Source organism: Hyperolius riggenbachi, unplaced genomic scaffold (assembly GCF_040937935.1).
Source record: "Hyperolius riggenbachi isolate aHypRig1 unplaced genomic scaffold, aHypRig1.pri scaffold_171, whole genome shotgun sequence".
NCBI classification, from domain to species: domain Eukaryota; kingdom Metazoa; phylum Chordata; class Amphibia; order Anura; family Hyperoliidae; genus Hyperolius; species Hyperolius riggenbachi.
This window is the reverse complement of record NW_027152382.1, coordinates 157,464-183,209: the sequence shown is the minus strand read 5'-3', so window position 1 is coordinate 183,209 and position 25,746 is coordinate 157,464. Positions and strand designations below refer to the sequence as shown.

Sequence of the window (25,746 nt, the reverse complement as noted above, 5' to 3'; positions counted from 1 at the left end):
GGCAAATCGTTCTTGATTAAGGATGGTGACCCCCTGGACCAGATCTCCCAGATCCTTAAGCTTACAGACTTTCGCATAGAGGAATGGTTGTCTCCAAAAAATAAGGTTCTGCAAGCTACTCAAGGGCCACACAGCTTAGGCTTAATGGAGGGTGCTTTAGTTCCGGTTGGAAGGGGAGCTGTCCCTGCCATCTAGCAGATGGGTCTTAGGCTCTGCTGTCGCACTAGAAGATGTGCGCCAGCATTGGTGTCCGTGGGACACGGGTTGACAGATTTAGTCGATCAGTTTATGATCAACCCTTTAGTGTTGGATCTAGAATGGGGATGAGTGGTGGTGTATGCATGTGTGAGTGTTTGGTGGGTCTTCCTCCGAGTCCTCCCCTTCATTTTTTATTTTTTTAATGCACTTTACAAATAAAGATGGATATTTTAAGGATTGAATCCCTGAATGTAAGGGGTGCTAATTCGGGGCTTAAAAGAGGGAGAATAATAGATGAACTGTTGCGAAATAAGATAGACATAGGTTTTTTGCAAGAGACACACTTTAAAGAAGGAAAAATCCCTAAAATTATTAATAAAAAATATGGTAATTGGATTAATAATGCCAACCCTAGAAAGAAGGCAGGTGGTGGAGTCTCTATTGTGATTAGTTCCAATCTAGACTTTAAGACAGATCAGATCTACAGAGACCCGGAAGGAAGATTCCTTGTAGTGATGGGTAGGGTCAGGGGCACACAGATTACCTTAGCCAACCTATATGCCCCTAATCGGGGTCAGGTCAGGGTGATAATGGAGTTCCTGGATTTGGTCAAATGCAGAGGGAAAGGAAGGATTATAATAGGGGGGGATTTTAATTTGGCGACAGACCCCGTTTTGGATAGCACTGGTGAGTCGATAAGTATATCAAAGATGGACAGAACCAGGTATAATGACACGGTGAGACATCATAAACTATTGGATGCTTGGCGAATACTCAACTTAGGGGTAAGAGACTATACATATTATTCCAAAACCCATAATATGTTCTCGAGGCTAGACTTCTTTTTGGTTCCCCAGGACCAGGTCCAATGGATAATTGATGCAGAAATTGGGGTTAGGTCCTTATCAGACCATGCCCCAGTGAGAATTACTATAAACGGTTTTGGAGGGACAGCACAAACTAAATCTTGGAGTTTGGATACAGATCTATTAACAGATGAAAATGTTAAAGTAGAAATTCGCACTACTATTATGGAGTTTTATAAAATTAACCGCACACCTGGTATGTCGGAAAAACTACTTTGGGATACCCTTAAATGTGTGCTTAGGGGTATATTTATGAAGTTTAGTGGAAGGAGGAGAAAGGAAAGAAAAGAAAAGATTGATAAATTACTACATGACTTAAATGAGGTAGAAAACCAACATAAAAAAAACCCAAATAGGTCAACATGGGACAACCTGATCAGTGTCAGGGGGGAGCTTAATAATCTACTGGATTCCCGTTGTCTTAGACAATATAGGACAATAAGAAAAAAATATCACCTTGAAAAGAATAGATCGGACCGGCGATCGGAACCAGGGAGTACTCGGAGGAGGAGCGGTGCGTGATGACGTAGGGCTGTGAGTCGCGCCCCCCGCACCGAGAGGAGAGCCCGGGCGTGCAGCATGGTGTATAGCCGGAGGAAGTGATCTCAGGCTCCACGGAGATAGGTGACCCGCAACCGCCTCGCACAAGACCCCCATAGCGGCAGGAAGGTGGGAAACAACCGGAGACATTGGGGAGGCCGAGACAGGAGAGCGGAAAGGACCTTTGCGGTTCCCCTCGTGGCACCTTTGTTTTTACTGGTGTGAGGTAACGGCAGGAGCAGCGGAGAGATAAGCAGAAGCCCTGCTGGGGGAAAACACACCATAAGCAGCAGAGCCCGGCGTGGCGACCGGAGCTGGAGGAAGGTAGATCCAGACCCAGCAGAACTTTAAAGGGGTCCCCTTAAGTGTCCTTCCCCCCCCCCCCCGTGAGTAAAAAGCGGGGTGAGAACAACAGAGAATGGCGGGAGGCACAAAGAAAAAAGGAACTGAGGCGGGGAATACCCAAACCTCGGGCACGGCAACTGGGGTGCCCAAGACCCCGCAGAGAGGGGCGGCAGAGTTTTTTACACCTATGCCAGCTGGAAGCCCACGGGAGAGGGCCACGGAGAAAGTACATAGTTCGGTGGCCGGTGGGACCCCACAGAAGCTGGGGGGAAATAAGACCGCAAACCTGGAGGAAGTATGGCAATTCTTAAAAACACTACCTACAAAACACGATCTAAGTGAGCAGACAGAGAAGATCCTATCAGCTACACACAAGGAGATCACAGCATTAAAGGAGGAGCTAGCAACAGCAGTTGCTAGAACTGAGACTCTAGAGCATGAGATAACAAAAATTAAATCTACCCTCCTGGAATTACAACAAAGCACAAGCAAACAGGGGTCTCTGAATAGAACTCTGTGCTCACAAATGGAAGATATACAAAATCGTGCCAGACGATCGAATATCAGGATCCGAGGCCTCCAGGAGTCCGTGAACACGGAGAAACTGCGGGAAACGGTACAAGGGATTTTTAACAGAATACTTAAGCGCCCTAAGGAGCAACCCATTGTGATGGATAGAATACATCGAGCCCTAAAACCAACGCCAAAAGGAGGAGAAAAAGACAGAGACGTGATCTGCCGTCTGCACTACTACGCAGAGAAGGAGGCAATAATGTCCGCAGCATGGAAGCAACCAGAGATCACCTATGAAGGGAAACAGATACAGCTTTTCCAGGATTTAGCTGCCTCAACCTTGCAACAGAGGAGAGCTCTAAAACCGCTGGTACAGGCCTTACAGAAAGAGGGGGCTTCATATAGATGGGGCCACCCCTTCTCGATGATCATCAAAAAGGGAGCCCTGGTGTTTGTACTAAGGGCCCCAGAGGAGTTGCGGGTCCTCTTCAGGGCCTTAAACATCAATCCTGTAGAAGTGCCAGAATGGGACCCTGAGACTATTATGATGGGTAAGACGCGGCAAGACCGCCGAAATTAGAACATGACGTTTATATGCCGTCTCCTAAGCCCCACTAATAGGGGGTAGATGGAACGAAGGGTGCTCTCCTGGGGCCGGTAGCCTGATGTCAATAGACTGTTATGATAATAGCTCTCCACTGATGGGAACTTACGGAGCGCATCCAGAAATAAGTTGCTCCCTGGATGAGAAATATATAAGATAAAGATGCTGTTTGAAACATGTTATCCGTGGCATTTAGGATGAATGGGGAAAAGGGAGGAGGGTGAATATAGGCCTAGGGGGTGAGGAAGGGAAAAAGGGGTCTAATGGTAAAACAGTGAACTGGGGGGGCCCAACCGAAAGGGGGGAGAGTAGAGACGCGGTCCGCCTGGGGGGCAGGGGCAAGGTGCCTGTGCGGCACAGGCGGACAGCGAGAGGAGAGAGGGGGGGGGGGAGGGGGGTAGGCAAGTACTTAATGTGTGTTCCACGACAGAAAAATAGGGAGGTGATAGGGTTAAGTATTTTCTCTACGGGGAAATATGTTATTCATATGTTATTCACAAGAGAGGGGGAAGAGTGTTTCATAATAAAGAAGCTAGGAGCAGTCACATGGGGAGGTTAATCCTTTAAATTTAAAGCTACACACTAATATGGGGGTGGAGAGGGAGGGGGGGGTATCCACAAGATGAATATAAAAGGCTAAATAGCAGGTAGAATTGACAAGAAATGGGGATTCACTAATAATCTAAATTGAGGTTAATAGTAATGTGTAAAACACACGAGCAAAGGAAAATATATAACAACACAGGGAAGGTAAGAGTAGATCTCTTCTCTCCCCAGGGGGGGCGGGGGGGGGGACCCCGGGACATGGGCCGGAGGGGGACAGGTTGCGTCCCCCCTGACCCGTGGACCGGGGGTCCAGGGGGAAGTGGGAGGGAAGGGTGAGTGATTCGATAGGTATTGGCATAAGATGTTCACAATAAATTGATTGATATGATGATTTGATATCATGATACTTTGGTAGATAGGTGTGATCACCATTGATTGATTGATTTTGATACGCACCATAATATGTAAAAAAAAATAATAAAAAAAATATATATATATATATATATATATATATATATATATATATATATATATATATATATATATATATATATATATATATATATATATATATATATATATATATATATATATATATATATATATATATATATATATATATATATATATATATATATATATATATATATATATATATATATATATATATATATGATATTATGGTAGATGGGAATGATCACTATTGATTGATTTTGTTATGTACCATAATCTGTAAAATATATCACTGAGGTTGGGGGTGAGGGGGGAGGGGGGGCTTGGGGGAGGTGGGTCAGGGTGGCACAGACGGGTCCCCCTGGCCCGCGCCCACCAAGAAGGGAGGAGGGGGGGTTTTGGTTGGGAAGTAGAATTTGAACCCCAAGGAATAGTAGGAAAGATAATCTTTTGAAGACTGGGCCTTCCTCCCTGGAACTGTAACTATGAGTGGAAATTGATATATTAATGGATGATTATTATAAAATCTAAAGAGGTGGAGAAACTGATTGAGATAAGATTGGGCCTGCTCTTGGGGGGGGGGGGGGGGGGGGTGACGTGCAGGGCGCGTTGTAATGACCCGACTTCAACCTCCGGATAGAGGTAAAATCTATGAAAGGGGGGGCAGGGTTCCTCGCCTAATGAGAAATATACTCAAATACCCATGGATATGGGTAAGTGGACGACGTCCACTACACTTCAAAGGGCAGGGTGTACTGCCTTTTTATTTTTCTCCTTCTTTCGCACTATGGGTGATCTTGTTTCTTCTTTTTTTTTTCCTTTTTTTCTTTTTTGTGGTGGGGCACTCTTTATCTCTTCTCCTTCTATCTGGCATTCCCCTCCCTCTGAGAAAAATTAATCTAGATCAAGATGCACCAGATTAACATGTTCTCCCAGAATGTCCATGGCCTTAATATCCCAGAAAAGAGGGCAATGCTATTACAAAACTTACATAAAGCCCAAATACACATAGCATTTCTGCAGGAAACACATCTAAGGGGGGATCAACATCCAAAACTGACTAATAGAAGATACCCAGTGGCCTACTATAGCAATAATCCGGAGGCAAAAAGTAAGGGAGTAGCCATAGTAATAGCGGGATCAGTGAGGCTTGAGGGGATGGAGGTACTAGGGGATTCACAGGGGAGGTTCCTACTGATAAAGGGACTCATTGACTCTCGGAAAATGACATTGGGGGTGATCTACACACCCAACTCGGGGCAGCTGGGGTTCTTACAACAATTCCTGAATAAATTAGACGCATTTTCTGAGGGCTCCATCGTGATAGCGGGAGATCTAAATCTCACCCTGGACCCACTTATAGATACATCCTCAGGTAAAACATTTATTGGACAGGGTACCTTACGGAAAATTAAACAAGAACTATCTAAAAGACAACTAATTGATATATGGAGGATACAACATCCCTCAACGAGAGATTACACGTTTTATTCAGCTCCCCACAGTTCTTATTCCCGCATAGACTATTTCTTTACCTCGCATAATTTACTGTCAGAGGAAATAAAAACCTCGATAGATACCATGGTGATATCTGATCACGCACCCATTAAGTTGAGCTTGGGACTTAAAATGGGACAGAAGGGTCAGTGGAATTGGAGAATGAATGAGTCCTTCTTGAGAAATAGGGAAGTAATAGAAAAAGTAGCAGAGGAATTAAAAACATACTTTGAAGTTAATGATAGGGAAGGAATCTCTCCTGTGATCCTCTGGGAGGCCCATAAGACGGTGATAAGAGGGATTCTTATAAGGGAGGGGAGTAGATTAAAGAGGGAGCAAGAGAGGGAAGTAAAGAAATTACTGACAGAGATAGAAATTCTGGAAACCCGACATAAGAACTCTTTGGCCAAGAATGACTTAGAGGAGTTAACAAGGACGAGAGAAAAATTAAGAGAGAGACTCTCCAATAAGGTAAAGTATGCGGCAACAAGATGTCGAAGAAATTTTTTTGAATTTGGAAATAAAGGAGGCAGAACTTTAGCTAGGCTATTGAAACAACAACAAACCTCCAATTATGTCCCCTTTCTGTGTGATACAAGGGGGCAGAAACATTATAGAAATGAATCACTAGCCAGGATGTTTGGTTCCTTCTATGAGAAGTTATATGGGATAGAGGAAGACCCGCTGGGGGATGGGGGGAGAATGGAGGAATATGTAGCAGCCTCGGGCATGGGAAGAATTGACCCTATGGAAACAGAGAATTTAGAGAGGGAAATTTCCAGAGAAGAATTATTAAGAGCAGTGGGGCAAATGTCGGAGGGGAAGGCACCGGGACCAGATGGCTTCTCCCTTGGGTATTATAAGAAGTTTGGGGATATTCTTGAGCCTTACTGGCTAAGAGCCTTGAACCATTTGAGTGGGAGGGATGGTATAGAGGGGAGATTTGGCAAGGAATCGCTGAGCTCACATATATCGGTCATAGCTAAAGAAGGAAAGGACCCATCTTCGTGCTCGGGGTATAGGCCTATCTCTCTCCTGAATGTAGATTTGAAAGTAATGGCCAAAATATTGGCCAATAGGTTAGCCCCTAATATGGTGGATTTAATACACTACGATCAGGTGGGCTTTATTCAGGGGAGAGAGGCTCGAGATAATACAGTTAGAACAGTAGACATTACCCAGTGGGCAAGATACTCACCTGACCCTGTTGTGGTGTTGTCCACTGACGCGGAAAAAGCGTTTGACAGGGTCAGGTGGGGATTTATTGAGGTGATGCTGAAACATATTGGTCTGGGGGAATATATGAGATCTTGGATTTTAGCTATGTATAAAAATCTGACTGCCAGGGTGAGGGTAAATGGTATACTCTCGGATTCTATTGAGATTAAAAATGGGACCCGACAGGGATGCCCATTATCCCCCCTGATATTTGCCCTTACTCTGGAACCCTTTCTGAGAACAGTGCGTAAAAACACAGATATAATGGGAGTAAGGGTTGGGGGGCGGGAGCATAAGGTCTCGGCTTATGCTGACGACCTTTTATTTTATATTTCGAGGCCAAACATATCTCTCCCTAATCTCTTGAAAGCATTTAAGGAATATGGGATGTTAACTAATCTAAAAATAAATTGGGATAAATGTGAGGCACTGGGTATTGGGTTGAAAGATAGAGAGGAGAACTGGGGGGCTAGTTTCCCCTTTAAATGGGTAAGAGACTCATTAAAATACCTAGGCATAAAATTGACTTTGAATATCCCGGATATGATTAAATTAAACTATTACACATTATTATCTACTATAAAGAGAGATTTGGAGAAATGGAGCAAGCTAAAACTATCGTGGTTCGGAAGGGTCAATGTGCTAAAAATGAATGTAATGCCGAGGCTGCTGTATGTGTTCCAGGCCCTCCCCATCCCCCTGCCAAAGGTATATTTGGAAGGGCTTAGGAGTACCTTTATGAGGTTTATATGGCAAGGAAAAAAAGCAAGGATAAAGTATGCCATGCTCTCACAGCCCAAAGATAGAGGGGGAATAGCCGCACCAGACCCATACAGATATTACCAGGCAGCAATATTGACAAGGGTAGTAGATTGGAATGTTAATAAAGGAATTAAACAATGGGTCACCTTGGAACAGGAATTTTCCCCACAATCCTTCAGGGCAAGGTGAGACGTCGCCCCTCCCAGACGCAGGAACAGACAGCACTTCCCCTATAAAAGAATCAAATGGTTAGTCCACCCTCAGTGCTGTTTGTTCCTGCGTCCAGGCAGGTCGGCATCTCCCCTTGGGATTAAGCCTGTGTGCTGGGCTGCAGGTGTTATTTCCTAGGGTGGCGGAGACGATGGTACTGAGGTCGTCTCGCCTTCACCTCACACTGGGCTGTGTCTGTGAGGTTGCCTACCTTTCTCAGCCGAATGTGGTGGAGCAAGAGTGGAAGGCACGGCTTTCCTTTCCGCCTATGGAGGAGTCGGAGCGGGAGAGGACCGGACGCTGGTGAGTCACGTGTGCTGGATGCGGAGGTAGATTTGCATGAGGCTGGTGGAGGCGTAGTTTCCGGCGGGTATGCCGGAGGCTGCCTCTTGAGCCTGTTGGTCCGGGTCTTCTGTCACTTCCGGTTCCGGCTCCAGTTCCGCCTTGCGTGACGTCCGTGGGCGGAAGTGTTTAAAGGAAAGAGCGCGTGCAGGCTGGTGGCGGCGTTTTTTTGTTACTCTGCAGTGGACAGACTGCAGTCTTTGGGCAGGATATCGTTGCATGATGTCTGCCGCTGATAAGACTGAGGGTAATCCAGCCGCCCAGAAGGTGAGGCAGAGGGTCTCTTTCTGGGGATTGCATGCATATCTATTGGGCTATCTGTATCTTATACTGCTTTGTATGTTATTGCAGGCCAAAACAACTGAAGCAGTGAGGCCTCCTCCTACTTATAAGAGATGCCCTGTATGTAATGTGAAATTGCCATTGCCCTATGCCAAAACTTTATGTCAGCAATGCACTGATAAGATTTTGGGGGAACAAGGTGGGCCGTCGGTCCAAGAGACCTTGCAAGCTTTTAGAGAAGAGATAAATTCCTCATTAGCTTCATTTAAATCCTCTTTGTCTGTAGCTGCAGCTTCTACATCTCAGAGTACTGTATCTGTGACTCCAGCGATTGAGGGGGAAAGTCAGGAGCAGTTGGATGTGAATGAAAGTTCAGCTGATTCAGATTCAAAAGAGGTAGAAATTGATATGCCTTCCCGGTTCAGGTTTCGGGTTGAAGATACCGAAGCTCTGATCGCGGCGATTAATGAAACACTGGAATTAAACAATGAGGCAGCGGTTTCTTTATCCCTTCATGACCAATTATATAAAGGTATGGAGGAAAAGAAAGGTCTCACGTTTCCGGTGCATAATGCTATCAAACAGACAATTCTGAAAGAATGGAAGGATCCAGAAAAGAGGCTGTTTATTTCCAAAGCATTGAAACGCAGATTTCCTTTTACGAGTGAGGATGCGGCGTTATGGGACAAATGTCCAAAATTGGACTCTCCTTTTTCGCAGGTGTCGAAACAGGGCGATTTGGCATTTGAGGATCTAGGGGATCTTAAAGATCCTGCAGACAAAAAGATTGATGCCTACCTTAAAAGAACATGGGAAGCGAATGCGGCTACCTTTAGACCAGCTATAGCTTCAACATGTGTGGCTAGAACATTGGAGCTGTGGATTAACCAGCTCAAGGCAAATATTTTAGCAGGGGCTTCAGTAGAGCAGCTGATGGAATCAATTACGATTCTGAATAAGGCGGCAAATTATCTGGCGGATGCTTCCGCAGAGACTATTAGATTTACAGCCAGGTCTACTGCCCTGGTAAATGTTTCTCGGAGAGCCTTGTGGCTCAAGACTTGGGATGGTAATTTAGCATCCAAAAATAGATTATGTGGAGTCCCCTTTTCAGGAGATCTGTTATTTGGGCCAGATTTAGATCTAGCGTTGGAAAGAACTTCTAATAAGAAGAAGACATTTCCAAAGAAACAAAAAGTGTCTAATAAGAAATATTTTCGCAAGCCAGCGGCAAACCAAAAAGGGTCATACAAAGATCAAAAAGGGAATAAAAGGTGGTTTAGTGATAAATCCACAAGAGGAGGATTCAGATCGAAGCCATCAGAGGGGCAGTCAAAACCACAATGACTCGTATCAGGCGGTCGGGGGAAGACTAAAATATTTTTGCCACACTTGGTCAAAGTGGGTGAAAAGTCCATTTATTCGGCAAACAATCAGATTTGGTTACCAAATCGAGTTTGCCTCACCCCCTCCCTCAAGGTTTGTGATCTCAAGACCGCCAAAAGACTTAAGTTTAGTTCCAGAAATGTTGAACATTATAGAGAACATGTTAAAGCAGAATGTAATTGGCAGGGTTCCAAAGAAGGAACAAAGAGAGGGGTTTTATTCAACGATTTTTCTGGTGAAAAAGCAATCGGGGAAATATCGTTTGATTCTAAATTTAAAGAAACTGAACCCGTTTATCAGGAAGAAGAAGTTCAGGATGGAATCAATATTCACCATAAGGGAACTATTATTTCCGGAGGCATTCATGGTCTCATTAGACCTCAGGGATGCTTATTGGCATGTGCCAATTCACAAACGATCCCAAAAATTCTTAAGGTTTGCCCTTCAGGTAAATGGAATACTGATGCAGTTTCAATTCCTATGCCTCCCGTTTGGGATCACTTCCGCACCAAGAATGTTCACAAAAATTCTGGGGGAAGCTTTGATTCCTTTAAGAGAAAGGTCGATCATGGTAATTCCTTATCTAGACGACCTTTTGATAATGGGCAATTCAGTGGCAGAATTAAAGAATCACCTGCAGGCGGTTTCAGATCATCTGCAGTCATTAGGTTGGATAATAAATCAAGAAAAATCAAGCCTACTACCAAACCAAAGAATGTTGTTCTTGGGCATTTCGATAGATGCGCTGGATCAAAAGTTCTATCTTCCAAAGGAAAAAGGGGAAAAATTAAAAAATGCAATTCTGACCCTTCAAAAAGAATGGCGACCTTCATTAAGAATGATTTCACAGGTGTTGGGAATAATGTCATCAACAATGGTGGCTGTACCGTGGGCATTGTCGCATCTCAGGAAGCTTCAAAATTTCCTGTTGGAAAATTGGGATGGACAACCTCGGAGTCTGGACTTCAGGGTGTCCATTCCAACACTAGTGAAGTCATCGCTGCAGTGGTGGTTGGAGGACTCCAATATACTGAAAGGCAATCTGTGGAAATATCCAACAGAGAAGATTCTAACCACGGACGCAAGTTCGTGGGGATGGGGTGCTCATGTGGACCATGCAGCATTTCAGGGCAGATGGTCAAGACAGGAGTCCCAGAGCTCTTCGAATTTGAGAGAATTGAAAGCTGTGGGTTTGGCACTGACTCAGGCAAAAGAGATAATATTCAAGACACACGTATTAGTACAGTCAGACAATGTTACGACAGTAGCATTCATAAACAAACAGGGAGGCACGAGGTCCCGGTTATTACGGGAAGCTGCGGCAGAGATTTTATTCTGGGCAGAAGGGAATGTGTTGTCCTTGAGAGCGGTTCATCTCAGGGGCACTTTGAATTTAGATGCGGACAAGTTGAGCAGAAACAAAATTCTAGCCTCAGAATGGTCACTGAACAAACAAGTCTTTCTGCTGATCACGGAAAGATGGGGTGTTCCGTCAGTAGACCTGCTAGCATCTCAGGAGAATGCGCAGATACAAAGTTATTTCTCGTTGAATCCAACAGACAATGCATTAGGGATAAATGCGTTCAATTACCAGTGGGACTTTCCGTTGATTTATGTTTTTCCTCCCCTGAACATGATCCCGGCAGTGCTGGAGAAATGGAGGAAGGACCGAAGGAAAATGATTCTGATAGCTCCTGTTTGGCCAAGAAGATCTTGGTTTGCGGTAATGAAAAGGTTCACGGTGGAACAACCGTGGTTACTGCCCCTCAGACCAGATTTGTTGGTCCAAGGAGATCTGTGGCATCCACATCCAGATCGACTGAATCTGGCGGTATGGATCCTGAACTGACTTTGTTAAAGGGCATGGGGGTGTCAGATAAAGCAGCCTCAACATTGATTGGAAGCCGCAAGGAGGTAACAAGGAAAATTTATTTAAAGTATTGGAAAGTTTTTCATGTCTGGCTGAAAAACTCTAAGTTTGATAGCATGTCTATCCCAGCAATTCTGGATTTTCTCCAGGAAGGTTGGGAAAAGAACGTGTCGGTCAGTACTCTGAGAGTACAAATGGCAGCGCTTACTGCGTTCTCTGGTGTGCCTATTTCTACCTCTCCTTTAATTGTAAGATTTATGAAAGCAGTTGCAAGAAAACGTCCCGTTTTCAAACCATACGTGTCTCCTTGGGATCTGTCTGTGGTTCTGCAGGGTCTAGTCAAGGCTCCTTTTGAACCACTAAGAGATTGTACGCTTAAAGTTCTTACTTATAAGGTAGTTTTCTTAATAGCAATTACTACGGCGAGGCGAGTTAGTGAGATTCAGTCCCTGTCAATTAAAAGTCCTTACTTTCAAGATTTTCAGGACAGGTTGGTACTTCAGACAGATCCAAAATTTTGTCCTAAGGTGATGTCAAAATTTCACAGGTCCCAGGATATTGTGTTACCAACCTTTTGTGTGAATCCGAGGAATGAGAAAGAACAGAGTTTCCATTACTTAGATGTTAGAAGATGTGTATTAGAATATCTGGCCAGAACGGCGGATATCAGAAAGTCAGATGCATTATTCATTTTACATACAGGTAAAAATTCAGGCCAGGCAGCTTCTAAATCGACTATAGCTAATTGGATTAAATTAGCAATTATTGAGGCTTATAAGGTTATGAATGTTGATCCGCCAGCTTCCTTTAAGGCACATTCGACTAGGGCCATGGCGGCTTCATGGGCAAATAGAGCAGGGGCATCTCCTGAACAAATTTGCAAGGCGGCGACATGGTCAACGTTTTCTACGTTCATTCGCCACTACCGGATTGACGCATTATCTGCTCATGACCAAGCGTTTGGGAGAAAAATTCTTCAAGCAGTGGTCCCACCCTAAGGTTATATTACTTGTTTATCGTCTCACCTTGCCCTGAAGGATTGTGGGGAAAAAGCAGAGTTAGTACCTGCTAACGATGTTTTCAACAATCCTTCAGGGCAACGATCCCACCCGGGTGTTGTTGTCTTGTCAGATAGTGGCACTGATTGTGGGTTAGTGGATTGTTCACCTGTCGGGTACTTGTCTAAACGCACTGAGGGTGGACTAACCATTTGATTCTTTTATAGGGGAAGTGCTGTCTGTTCCTGCGTCTGGGAGGGGCGACGTCTCACCTTGCCCTGAAGGATTGTTGAAAACATCGTTAGCAGGTACTAACTCTGCTTTTATAGAAGATTCACTGGAGATGGCCCCATGGCTACCATATGTACCAAAATGCAGGACATCAGCAGGTCTATTGGTGGAACACACTTTAAGGGTTCTAAATAGAGTAAGAAACAGAGATAACATTTCTCCCAGCCCATCGCCCCTTATGCCCATCCTAGATAACCAAAAATTCCCCATTGGATGTAAAAAGGGAAGTTTTAAACAGTGGAGAAAGGGGAAAAGAATACAGGTGTGCTCTTTGATAACTGAGGGTGTATGGACCGACGAGACAGTAATTGCAGAATCATTGGGGCTAGAGAAAGTAGATGGATGGAGCTTGATGCAATTTAGACACTTCTTGCTTTCAATAGGTAGTAGGGAGGCAATGTCAAGAGAATTAACAGCTTTTGAGAAGTTAAGTATAGGAGGTAGTCAATCGAGAGGCACCTTAGCTAAAATATATAAAATTCTGGGAGGAGATGAGAACTTGACACAGACAGTGAGGGAAAGATGGGAAAGGGACCTAGGTAGGGGCCTGACACCGAGGGAGTGGAATAAGATAGTTTCGATGCCTCACAGAGCATCAGTCTCTACAAGGATCCAGGAATCTGGATATAAGGTGCTCATGAGATGGTATTATACCCCTGACAGAATGCACGCGATGTTTGGGACAGATCCCCGATGTTGGAGATGTGGGGAAGAAGAAGGGGACTTCATACATATGTGGTGGTCCTGTAGGGCTCTTGAGCCTTTCTGGGCATCAGTAAGGCAATATACATGGAGAGTAGCTAGCATCCCAATTTCTGGAGACCCGGGGGTGTACCTCCTACACTATAATGCAAATATTATGAGAAATTATAGAGGGTCCCTGGGTATGCATATGATAAATGCAGCTAGAATAGTAATAGCTAGGAATTGGAAAGCTAGAAATGCCCCGTCGCTGACAGAATGGTTTGACGAAATAGACCAGACACAAAGAATGGAAGAACTTTCGGATATATTGTATGGTAGGGAGGAGGGGAGATGGAAAGAGTGGGTAGAATTTAAGAACTCGGAAGAATATAGCAAAGGGGGAATTCAATAGGCACGTCTGAGATAGACGGGGTCGTGGACTGGGAGACCAGAGGTGGAGAATGGGAATGGAGAAATAGGAGGGTCAATGGAGGGTTGAGAGATTGAGGGGAGAGGGGAGGGGAGTGCCTTCTGTCTGTTTCTTTTTCTTACGTATCTTTCTCTTTTCTTTCCTTTTCCTTTTCCCTATTGCTCTTTTCTTCTCCCTATAAATACTACCTGGATGATTCCTCAATCGGATAGACTAGACAATGGATCCCTAGTATCGGTTCATTAGAGGAAATCCCTGGAAATATCCAGGACCTCCCCTGGTTGGCTCCCCTCTGCCTAGGCCAGGATAGGACGGGGGTGAGGGAATGGGCAGAGGAAAAGGGGACAACAGGAACAGTGGAGGAGGGCCGGGTAGGGGGAGGGGAGGGTGAAGGGAAATTTAAAAGTATGTAAGTACGCAAGAGATTGGTAGTATATGGGGGACTACAGAACTGTGATATGGACTTGCAATATACATGTTAATGTTGATAATCTATGGAAAAGGTTTTGTTGGTGATTGTCCTCTTTTCTTCTGTAATTGGAGTAAACGGAAACTTTTTTCTACGTTTATAAATAAAGAATAAAAAAAAAAAAAAAAAAAAAAAAAGAAAAGAATAGATCGGGGAAAGTATTAGCAAATTTGCTCAAAAAGGACCACAGTTCTAATTTTATTGAAAAAATCTGCGACGAGAATGGGACTATACAATTCGCAACACATAAGATAGGGTCTGTTTTCGCACAGTTTTATCAGAAACTATATAATCTGTCAGAGACCAAAGAGGACTCGAAGAGTAAAGCACTCGAGAAGCTTGTGGCCATTCAAGTCCTAGATAAAAAAAAACGAGTGAGATTCTTGAGCCCCCTATACAGGAGAAGGAGTTTGTTGACAGATGGCAAATGCCCACGACCAGATGGTTTTCCGGTAGAATTTTTTAAGCTTTTTTCAAACTCCTTAGCTCCGCATTTTTGTACATTGGTGAATGATAAGGGGGGTGGTGGGACTTTTTCAGATAGAGCTAATGAGACTACAATTTCCCTAATACCAAAAGAAGGTAAATCTCTTATGGCGTGTGAAGATTTTCATCCCATATCAATTATGAATTGTGATGTCAAAATATATTCCAGGATCTTAGCTGCAAGACTGGGTGAAATAACGGACCTGGTTCTGGGGAATCAACAGGCTGGCTTTCGAAAACAAAGACATGTTAAAGACAACATCTATACGGCTATTAATGTGGTGAATGGTTGTAAATTGAGTAATAAAGAAGCAATATTAGCCACTATCGATGCAGAAAAAGCCTTTGATAGGGTATCTAGGGGTTTTATATTTGATGTTCTTAAGAGGATTGGCCTGGGTCCCTGTTTTGTTGACAGAATAATAAATTTGTACTCCAATCAATCATCAAGAGTCAAGATAAATGGCTGTCTATCTGAGAGCTTTAGTTTAACTAATGGAGTTCGGCAAGGATGCCCCCTCTCTCCAGTGCTGTTCAATTTGAGTCTAGAGCCCCTAATCAGAGCTATCCAAGGGGATCCCTTTATAGAGGGGATAGTAAATGAAGGGGAGGAAATAAAATTGATAGCTTACGCGGATGATATACTCCTCACTTTGACCAATCCAGGGGTCTCTATGAAACACTGTATGAAATGGTTCACTCAGTTCGGGATGGCTACTAATTTTAAAATTAATGAACAAAAATCTATAATTCTTGATTTGGGTTGCTCCCCTGGAACCAAGAAAGCTATTCAGGACAGTATAAATTTTTGTTGGGACAGTCACTCAATCAAATATTTGGGTGTAAGAATTTGCGCTGAATCAAGAGATTTATATAGAGCCAATTATGGGGACATAGTAGTAGTAGTAGTAGTAGTATGTAGGGAAGCATTGAGAACCTGGGATCTCCCTTTTTTTAATGTTATTGGTAGAATAGCAATTGTAAAGATGAAGATATTGCCTAGATTACTGTTCCTGTTACAGTGTCTGCCCCTGTCCCTACCCAGCAAATGGCTTCAAGAATGGAACAAGATGTTCCAAAATGTTATATGGGCAAGGTCACGGCGTAGGATAGCCTTCTCTATTACTTCAAGGGGTAAGGATCTCGGGGGTATGGCAGTTCCAGACATCTACAGATATTATACTAGTATTCATCTAGCTCGTGTGCTGGATTGGAGAATAAATGAGGACAATAGATTATGGGTAAGAATGGAGGGAAGCTGCCTCCGCCGAGACCTTCTCCTTTCCTGGATTCCAGCTCAGATACGAGCTGCTCTGTTGGTTCCCTCCCATCCCCTTATTCAACCTACGGTATCAATTTTAGCTAAAGTAATTGAGAGATGGTGACATTTTGATGGAATATCTCCACTGATATCAATTGTAAATAATCCAGATTTTGGACCAACTAAAGACAAGGCTTGGTGTAAGGCTAATCATCTTCCTATGGATATGAGACTTATAGACTTGGTAGGTAATAGTGAACTAGCCATCTCTCCCTTACTTGATTCCCATAAAATTAATTATTTCGTTGCTGTACAACTAAAGAGTTACTGGAAGAATTTGGAGAGAAAGGAGGGTGTTATTAGCAACAAAGTAAACAATTTTGAAAGATGGTTCCTATTAAAACAAAGGCCACCGAGGACTCTCTCAAACATTTATAAAGTGCTGGATGCCACCCTCCATGGGGTCCTCCCACAATTCTGTGACAGTTGGGAAAAATGTGAAGGAATTAAAATGAATGGAGAATTATGGGCTAGAGTTTTTTAAAAAATCTGGAGTATATCGGACAACTATATTCAGCTTGCCCAATATAAATTAATAGCCAGATGGTACCTGTTGCCAGTTCGTATGTTCAGATACGGCTTAGCTGTCGATGAAACCTGCTGGAACTGCGGACGGGATTCAGGTACCTTCTTGCATATGATGTGGAGCTGCCCTGTGGTGGTGGACTTCTGGAAAGGGGTGGAGGAATTTTGTTCCGGGTACTTAATCCCTGGGGTTACAATAGATGTAAACTGGGCAATTTTTGGGATTAAAGATACAAAAGAAGCAGAAGGTGGTCCTGAGCAAATACTATTGGTAGATTTGGGGGTAAGCTTAGCTAGAAAGCTTATTATTAAAAAATGGAAAAATCCAGAACCACTCTCCCTTGGAGAATGGAAAAAGGATATTATAGCATTTCTAAATAATAGAGTTTGGATAGGAGAAGATGATGTGACTGAAAGGTCTAATGCTACTTGTTGGGTTGTTATGAAACAGATTTGGGAGAAGAGTGTTGTCTGACTTCCGTATACCTCTTTGTGTTTGTAAGGAGGAGGAGAGGACCTAGAAGTGTCTGAGTTTTTTGGGGGGAAGTATATGGAGGATGTATGAGGTATGTATGGGGTGTGGAAGGTGGGATGTCTGAGTGAACAGTAATCTGTCATTACGTTGTATTGTTTTACTATATTTCTAATTTTCTAATTCAAATAAGATTACTAAATAAAAGATATGGCAAACCATGATGCAACTATTTACCCAACAAGGGAAGGTGCTGATGAAGCCAAGTTCTGGTTGGGATATGGCGTATTATCGCTGCTGAGAGTTTGCAAAAAAAAAAAAAAACTCTGCTTACAGCATAGGAGGAGGTGAGGAGCTGAGCCGATGACAGCCGGGTGGTCACCAAATCTAGCCGGGTGGAGCACCCGGCTAAAAGAGTCTGGGGAGAACACTGACAGAAGTACACTGCGTGGGCCAAGCACCAGAGAGCTGTGGCATAAGTGAATGAGAGTCATGCTAGCATACACGAGTTTCATTAGATGTGTAGCTTTTAGAAGGTGAATGGTTACTGGAATGATGAAACCTTGCCCACGGAGGATAATGCAAAAGCAAGAACCTTATTTGTTTGAATAGTGCTGCAGTGCCCTCCAGTGTCCAGCCCGCGCACTGCACCACATAGACAATAACACACGGTGTTGTTGTAGGCTTACGTTTTGATGCAAAATGAAATTCACCCTAATGGGATTGGGAAGACGAGAGGGAAAAAGGTAATTAGGGAGGAGGGGAAGGTGGCCAGGGAGAGGTAGGGACATCTCTGCAATGCATTTAACCCTTAAATATGCTAATACACAGTTTAACATTACAGGGATTATTTTCAGATTTATATGTACAAAGGCACAGCGATAGTATCAACTATTTTCTAAGTTACGTGCGTAGCAGGAGACATTAAGGTTATACAATATAGAAGCTTTAGCGGAGTGTTTACCCCAGGATTCGCTTAGATATTTAGCCTGGAAGTATACATTTTTGGTTGTTCGCTAACGTAAACCCTGTTTGCATGTAGTAAGTTGGCATTGTAAAGAAGTACCTCCCATAAAGGATGTATAACTTAAAAATCCAGCGGCAAAAGCTTTAGTACAATAGGGTGATCGTGACATTTGCAGCGTGATATATTGAGGCCAGTCTTTGGAGGTGCTGTAGACTGGGTCGAGAGCCCATGTTGAAAGTCAAGTGTCTTCTGCAGAGGGAACAGTTCTTTTGTGGCGGGAAGCAAAGTACTTGCTGGTGAAGAAGGGGGAGGTGGGGAGTCTCAGCCGTTAGTCCTGGCCACATGGGACAAAATGGCTCCAGGGAAAGTTTAGTACAGAGCTAGATTGCAATCCAAACACTGACAAAGTCTAACTGACCACTAACTGTGTCAAAAAACCAAAAGTTAAACGTTAAACGTTGAGGAACATAACAAGGGTCCCTTTGCTGGGTGGTAATGAACCCATGGGGAGTGTCACGAGATCAATGGTGACAAGGGGTGAGGATAAAACCGATATAATAATGTGGGTGACACTTATCTCATTCAGGCGACATCCTGGAAAACTTGCGAGGATAGCTCTAAGGGCAGCAGACCTCCGTTTCTTCTGCCTTTGCTTTTTCGGGGTTCCCGAGGGTATGAGAGGCAAACTGGAGAGGCTTCTTTGTGAGGAAGGCAAGGAGGGTGTTTTGGCCGGAGAGGGTGGTGTTGGAGGAAGAGGGAGATCCATGGTTTGAAAATGCTCTTGTAGCTCTTGCACGGTAATTGCAGTGTAGGAGCGGTTATTCATAGTGAAAGACATCGAGAATGGAAACCCCCATCGGTATTTCACTTGTCGGTCCCGCAAGATCTGTAGATAGGGTTTCATTTCTTTGCGTCTGAGTAGTGTTGCTAGAGAGAGGTCTCCATAGATTTGGTAGCTATGCCCTTGGAATGAGAGTGATTGGGCCGCCCTAGAAGCCTCCAGGACTTGTTCTTTTGTCGATGACGCCATCCCGATCGTCGCCATGGCGACGGGGGAAGCCAAACAGGAAATCCCGTTCTGAACGGGATCTCCTGTTTGCTTTGATTGCCGGAGGCGTTCAGAGGGGGTGGGGGGATGCCGCTGCACAGCGGCTATCATGTAGCGAGCCCTGGGCTCGCTACATGATTTAAAAAATAAAAAAAATTTAAAAATAGTGCTGCGCCACCTCCTGGGCGATATGATTGTATCCCCCAGGAGGTTAAGGGTGAGTGAACATTGTGCATCACTATAACGGAGATCTGGCAAGGGTAAGAAACTTGGGGGGAGCCAAAGATTAGCTCCATTATATGCTATCCTAGTATTCAGCCAGTTACTGTCAGAGATGGTGGTAATATTCCACAGCTAGCTGGTGTTATTGCTATTTTCTGACTTAAGCTGCTTTTCTCGTATATGGTTGGTCGTGGTTGTGAGTGGTGTGTTGTGGCATTTCCTACCCCCGGCTTATACTCGGGACAATGCATTTTTCCTGTTTTTTTAGGTAAACGTTAGGGGGTCGGCCTATACTCGGGTCGGCTTATACTCGAGTATATATGGTAATCAATAAACCGACTCCCTAACCTCCAGCTATTGTTTCCTCCCACTTACCCATGAATAAATTAGCGAGGCTTGGGGCATAGCTAGCCCCCATAGCGCATCCCTTATGCTGCTTATAAAACAGTCCATCGTGCCAGAAATCCTTCCTTTCCAGCGCAAATTTCAACAACCTTCGGATATATTCCCTCTGTTCATCCCTCAATGTATCATCCTTATCCATGTAGTATTTTACTGCCTCCAATCCTAAATTGTGCTGTATATTTGTATAGAGCGAAGCAACATCTGCTGTTACTAAAATATCCCTCCCATTTAGAGTTTGTCCCTCAAGTTTTTGAAGCATGTGTTCCGTATCTCTTAATACATTGGGCCATTTGGCCACCAATGGTTGTAGAAACGCATCTAAATATTGCCCCAACCTGTGGGTAACTGAACACAAGCCACTAATGATTGGCCTCCCTGGGGTGGTTTTTTTTTCTCTATTTTTGTGAATCTTTGGAACTTGATAAATGATAGGTATGCGGTGGTCATCCGCCACTATATATTTGTATTCTTCATCTGTGACCAACTCCCTATCCAAACCCTCTCTCAGTAACTCTCCTCCTTCATATAGACATCTGTGGGGTCTTCCCTCAGTAAGGTGTAGGCCTCTCTATCTGCCACCAGTCCAGCTCCTCTTTATACTGTTCCTCATGGAGTACCCCCCCCCCCCCCCCCTTGTCTGCCGGGCGTACCACTAGGGCCTTTTCCCTCCAACATCTCTCTAGCAATCGTTTTTCCTTTCCCTTTCCCGTTTCTGGCATCTTATTCAAGTCATTCATAACCATATTTTTAAACACCTCAATTGCATTATAACGCCCATCCTTGGGGTTAAAAGTGGACTTATTCTGTAAATTAGTGTTTTATACTTCCCATCTGTCATTTCTCTACCCCGTGTGTCCATTCTCCCCGCAAAGCTTCAGACTAAAAATCTGCTCAGCAGAACTGAAAAGGCCTGGTGTTTCTTTAACCGTTTCACAGCATCAGAACTTTGTTTTTCTTACCAAAGCATAATTTTTACCTGCATTTTTAGCTAAGCTCCACCCATCAAAGAAAACTGCCCGGGCTTTTTTTCTCTGATGCTCTGCAAAGCATGATGGGATTTCCTATGTTATTCACGTTGCCTAGCAACTGGGAGGGGTGATCAGGACACAGGACAGTTGGAACTGTGTCTCATGCTCACTGTCACCTCCTTTCAACCAAAAAGATGGCTGCCCTCATGAAATCAAACATTTGCCTGTTCTTTTAAAACAGGGTGGGTAAGAGATTACACTACCCATCTATTTTAATTAACATAACTAATGTAACTTAATGACAGTATGTTTGTTTAGGCTGGAGTTCCTCTTTAAGTGCAGTTTTCTCGTGAACTTGTTCACATCTATATATGTGCTGAACTTATATAACCTCTGCTTTGCTGCATGTTTTAATCCTTTATCCAATAGTTTAATTTCATCTGAGCTCAATGTGACCCCATTTAAGGGCTGGTTCACACGGATGTCTGTGCGGCGTCGCGGCTGCGCGGTCAGGCTTTCAGCAGCCTTTGCGTCGCGTTCGGATGCGGTTGCGTTTTTCTTCCCCTAGGGGGCACATTACCCGTCGCGGTTGGTCACCCCTGGAAGCTACATGTCGCTTCCAGGGGCACCTCAAACGCAAGCGAAAAATGGGACCCGAACGCCGCGTTCGTGTAAACGCGTAAATGGGAGCATTTAACGCGACGTTCCGAGCGGTTGCAGTAAACGCTCCGCAAGCGTCCGTCTGAACCAGCCCTCATTATTATTATTATTATTATTATTATTATTTTTTATTTATATAGCGCCAACATCTTCCGTAGCGCTGTACATAGTACAAACAAATAATGGGGAACAAATATACATAAGAAATACAAGACACCGTACAGTCATGACATTGAATAGAATAAATACAGATACATACATAGTTGATATGTAGTTGGTACATCTACATATGTTAAAATTACAGCAGTATGAGAAACACTAGGAGGAGGTCCCTGCCCTTGCGAGCTTACAATCTAGAGGGTAGTGGGGAGGAAACAAAGGGGAAGGAAACACAAGGATTAGTGGGTGAGCCAGTGTGCTGATTAGTGGGTGAGCCAGTGTGAAGGAATCATTATGGATTCCTTCACCTATAGATTTCTCATCCATTTGATTCCCCCTCTTCACCCCCTTGTGCCTCTTCTTGCCCTCTTTTTCCTGGGTACCCCTGATAAGGCTTCAGGTTTCTTTCCTCTCTCCCCATATCTTGGATCCACCCCTAAAAAAGGCTCAATCTGTCTCTGTTGCCTAATTGGATCGTATCTGTTAGAGATTGGCACATTGTAACACTATTGTGGCTCATATCTTTCTCCTCTCCCATTACCCCCCCCCCCCTCTCCACGTGCATTTCTCTTGGTGTGCCCCCCCCCCCCCCCAAGCCCCCTCTTTGGTGAACCATGACCCCCTGTGGTGCGTAAATTCCCCCCGCCCCCCTAGACAAATTCTGTGCATTTGTGTTCCCTTTATCATTTTCAAGTTTTTCCTTCACGTCTATTGCTTTTTTCTCCTCCTCCTTTTTAATCTGCCATTTGTACGCCTCTTTCTTCCGGGTGGCATCTGCATCCCTTTGGAACTTTCTCTGCTTTTCTGTCTTATGCTGGGCATACACAGACTGCTGGGAGGCTTATCAATCGAGCCTGATGGCTCGATTGATAATAATCCGACGTGTCCGATACCCCGCCGGATCGATACTGCGCTCAATACCGGCGGGGAGAACAATTGTAAGAAACGAGCGGCTACTTAGCCGCTCCCGCGGGGACGAGCGGGGATTTGCCGGCATCGAGCCGCTGGCATTGTATGCCCGGCATTAATCTCCTTCTCACTTTTGTCTAACATTTCTGCTAACTTTTTTGACCTTTCTTTATACTCCTCTGTATTGCTGACCGGTGCTAGTTTAATTTTAATTTCATCTATTTCCCCTCCCAATCTTTCCAATCTTCTCATTTTCCTCTTCAGGAGCAATTTAACTAAACCCTGCCCACATTTGTCAAAATACTCCTCCCACGCCATGAGGTCCCACCTTAGTCTTTTGGGTATAATTCCTTCCTTAGTTAAGGCAGCCAAGTCCCACCACGTGTTTTGCTCATTACTGTATGTAGTTTCTTAAACTCCTGCTGCATGCTATTCCCAATTTCCCCATTATCAATGAATATCTCATCCAAATTGACCGTTCTCCGGTCCCTGTGTTCAAACACATCCATGCCTGCTGCATTGTGTGTAAAAATATGACCTTTAATAATAACACACTTCACACTGGCCTATGAACTTGGTGGATCCCCCTGATCATCTGTATTAGATCTAAATAAAATACATTCATGGATGGATGCTATGTGGGTGGAGACAGGGCTGGGCATTGTGCGGGTGGAGACTGGACTGTACATTGTGTGGGTGGAGAAGAGGCTGGGCATTGTGTGGGTGGAGACGAGGCTGGGCATTGTGTGGGTGGAGACGAGGCTGGGCATTGTGTGGGTGGAGACGAGGCTGGGCATTGTGTGGGTGGAGACGAGGCTGGGCATTGTGTGGGTGGAGACGAGGCTGGGCATTGTGTGGGTGGAGACGAGGCTGGGCATTGTGTGGGTGGAGACGAGGCTGGGCATTGTGTGGGTGGAGACGAGGCTGGGCATTGTGTGGGTGGAGACGAGGCTGGGCATTGTGTGGGTGGAGACGAGGCTGGGCATTGTGTGGGTGGAGACGAGGCTGGGCATTGTGTGGGTGGAGACGAGGCTGGGCATTGTGTGGGTGGAGACTGGGCTGGGCATTGTGTGGGTGGAGACTGGACTGGGCATTGTGTGGGTGGAGACTGGACTGGGCATTGTGTGGGTGGAGACTGGGCTGGGCATTGTGTGGGTGGAGACTGGGCTGGGCATTGGGCTGGTGGAGACGAGGCTGGGCATTGGGCGGGTGGAGTCGAGGCTGGGCATGGTGTGGGTGGAGACGAGGCTGGGCATTGTGTGGGTGGAGACGAGGCTGGGCATTGTGTGGGTGGAGACGAGGCTGGGCATTGTGTGGGTGGAGACTGGACTGGGCATTGTGTGGGTGGAGACTGGACTGGGCATTGTGTGGGTGGAGACTGGACTGGGCATTGTGTGGGTGGAGACTGGGCTGGGCATTGTGTGGGTGGAGACTGGGCTGGGCATTGTGTGGGTGGAGACTGGGCTGGGCATTGGGCTGGTGGAGACGAGGCTGGGCATTGGGCGGGTGGAGTCGAGGCTGGGCATGGTGTGGGTGGAGACGAGGCTGGGCATTGTGTGGGTGGAGACGAGGCTGGGCATTGTGTGGGTGGAGACTGGACTGGGCATTGTGTGGGTGGAGACTGGACTGGGCATTGTGTGGGTGGAGACTGGACTGGGCATTGTGTGGGTGGAGACTGGACTGGGCATTGTGTGGGTGGAGACTGGGCTGGGCATTGTGTGGGTGGAGACTGGGCTGGGCATTGGGCTGGTGGAGACGAGGCTGGGCATTGTGTGGGTGGAGACGAGGCTGGGCATTGTGTGGGTGGAGACGAGGCTGGGCATTGTGTGGGTGGAGACGAGGCTGGGCATTGTGTGGGTGGAGACGAGGCTGGGCATTGTGTGGGTGGAGACGAGGCTGGGCATTGTGTGGGTGGAGACAGGGCTGGGCATTGTGCGGGTGGAGACTGGACTGTACATTGTGTGGGTGGAGAAGAGGCTGGGCATTGTGTGGGTGGAGAAGAGGCTGGGCATTGTGCGGGTGGAGACTGGACTGTACATTGTGTGGGTGGAGAAGAGGCTGGGCATTGTGTGGGTGGAGAAGAGGCTGGGCATTGTGTGGGTGGAGACTGGACTGTACATTGTGTGGGTGGAGACGAGGCTGGGCATTGTGTGGGTGGAGACGAGGCTGGGCATTGTGTGGGTGGAGACGAGGCTGGGCATTGTGCGGGTGGAGAAGAGGCTGGGCATTGTGGGGGTGGAGACGAGGCTGGGCATTGGGCTGGTGGAGACGAGGCTGGGCATTGGGCGGTTGGAGACGAGGTTGGGCATGGTGTGGGTGGAGACGAGGTTGGGCATGGTGTGGGTGGAGACGAGGCTGGCCATGGTGTGGGTGGAGACGAGGCTGGGCATTGTGTGGGTGGAGACGAGGCTGGGCTGGGCATTGTGCGGGTGGAGACGAGGCTGGGCTGGGCATTGTGCGGGTGAAGGCTGGGCTGGGCATTGTGTGGGTGGAGACGAGGCTGGGCTGGGCATTGTGCGGGTGGAGACTGTTATAAACTGTTCTTATATCACCTTGCTTCGACACCACCGTCTCACAGACTGTGAGATCACTTGACTCTCCACACAGCAAACAGGAGATAGACTTTCTCAGGCTTCTTCAATGTTTACGTTATTTATTCAGGAAACAGGAATACAGATAGATACATTCATCATATCCTAGCCATGCCAATCTTCATGTTGCGTTACAAGCTCGTGATTCGACTCCCTGCTGAAGTCAATCAGGTACCTTCTTCCTAACTACGTTACACTAAACTACCTATGTACAGCATACATTAGATCAGATTACAGAAAGGAAGAACATGCTTAGAGGTCCCAGTCGGCCTTGCGAGCTAGTGCGGAAGGAAGAAGCAGAAGTGAGCTCTCGTAGCTCCCTCAGCCTTTAATACCGACTAGGAAAGAGTTAAATATGACATCATCTTCGCCACCCCCTAGACCAGATTATTGGTGGACCCACTCGTGGTGTCATCATACACACCTACTTGATTAATAATCAATGAGGCATTTGACCCATATGCAGGAACGTGGATGTTTAGTAAATATGGCCAATGTTTTCTGTTCCT

General features: G+C 45.4%; 1 protein-coding gene across 1 annotated transcript in view; it reads left to right on the top strand.

Moving 5' to 3' along the window:
- The window catches only part of OGA (O-GlcNAcase), a 194,010-nt gene that overhangs the window by 79,539 nt on the left and 88,725 nt on the right, over nucleotides 1–25,746 (top strand). The gene's annotated exons all lie outside the window — the stretch shown is intronic.